This window comes from Heterocephalus glaber, unplaced genomic scaffold (genome assembly GCF_053883595.1).
Source record: "Heterocephalus glaber isolate CG9 unplaced genomic scaffold, H.glaber_assembly_v1.0 deba00001523, whole genome shotgun sequence".
Taxonomy (NCBI): Eukaryota; Metazoa; Chordata; class Mammalia; order Rodentia; family Bathyergidae; genus Heterocephalus; species Heterocephalus glaber.
Genome location: NW_028258327.1, coordinates 10,063,578 through 10,065,474, shown reverse-complemented (window position 1 = coordinate 10,065,474; position 1,897 = coordinate 10,063,578).

Sequence of the window (1,897 nt, the reverse complement as noted above, 5' to 3'; positions counted from 1 at the left end):
TACAGGTACACAGAAAAGATATAGAAAGTTTTCATGTGTTTATACCCAATTTCTTCTATTACATCTTATATTTATACAGTACTTTTACAATTAATGAACCCATTACTTGATATTTTTTTAACTAAAGTCTTTGCTTTATCCATATTTCCTTAGATTTTTCTTAAAGTTACAGTGGACCCTTGACTTATGAGCTCAATTTGTTCATAATTTGTTTGCTCAATTTGTTCTCGAGGGTTGGTTGCAACTCAGTTTGTTCAATTGAAAGCTCAGGCTCCTCTACACAGCCTTAAAAGTTTCTCTCCTGTATACAATCAGATCTCAGTGTCGATAGAAAGACATTGGCCCATGATTTCTCAGTTAACCCCACACAGGAAAGGATGTTGTAATGTTCCTTCCAGAAATCTTTAAGGGTTAAATCTGTATCTGAGAACATCTAGAAGTGCAAGTGGCCTGCATTCTGGTTGTAACTCAAGACTTTGGTTGTAAGTTTAAACTAAAATTCCAATCATAACCCAAGTTGTTCGTATGTTAGGCTAGTTGTAACTCAAGGGTCAACTGTATTTTTGTTTTTTAGGTTCCTATCTAAGATACTGTACCACATTTCATTTATGTTCATATCCCCTTAAGCTCCGTTTGGTCATAACGGAGTCTCAGATTTTTTTTCTATTTTTGATGTTCATGACAATTTTGAGGAGTCCTGACTAGGTGTTTTACATAATGCCCTACTACTGGAATTTGATATTTTTCTCATGATCAAACCATATAGGGCACATTCACTATCAGTATAAGTATCATTTCATTTTTTTGTTTTGAAAAGTCAAGATCTTACTTTGACATATCACTCTTGATAGTACATTTGATCACCTCTCTACATTTCTTCAGTAGAAAATTATTCTTTTACTCCAGCCAACCCCCCTTCACCTTCCATTGGGGAAATAATTTCATGTTGCCCATACCTAAAGGGTAGTTTGTTAGGCTTTAGTATCTCCTGAGGTAGGATTATGTACACAAAACATTTTGGACTCTTTTGCAAGAAAAGATTTGTCTCTTCCATTTTTTTCTTTTTGTTTGTTTGTTCCTTTTTAAATTCTGTACTACAGATTAAACTCAGGGCCTTGTGAATCCCAATTTATTTTTTCATCAGTATGGATTCAAGGATATTTATATTACACTTTGAGTTAAATCCTATACTCCTTTGGTATTTTTCTGCTTAAATAGTTCTAATGTTACCTATGAGGAACTCTTTCAAATGGTTCCTTTGTCCCTTTGACATATCTCTATCAAGGCAGGTTTGGTTTTGTTTGGCTTTTGAGTACTTCTCATTTTTATCACTACACGATGTTCAGGGCTTACTTTGTGTATTTCTTGTCCCAATCCTAGAATCTGTCATACAAAGATTCCACATTTCTTTTATTAGAAACCCAGATCTGTAGGATGTTTAGCAGCATCCTTCGTCTCTGTCAATTACATCCCAATAACAACCTTCCTCCTGTAGTCATGAAGATTAATAATGTCTACAGATATTGGGAAGTACCTCCTCCCTCATGGGGGAATGGCCTCAAGTTGTAAACCACTGCTATGAAGAGAAACCTACTAAATACTATATAGACTCTATTATATATAGAGGGAAATCTACTAAAGATTACTGATAAGTTAATATGATTGAGAGCAGAGCAAGTTACAGAAGCCTCTGAGCCAGTTTGCAGATATAGGGAAGGATTCACAGAGGAGATTTGCCAAAGTGTCATTTGAACTGAAAACTAGTTTTTAATTCTTAGTTTTACTGAGCAGTTATCATGAGCCAGACAAAGGCAGTGGTTATTCTTATTATCTCATTTAATTTCAAACATTACAGGTATTATTGTCATTTCATGGCTGCAGAAGCTAACGTTCATAG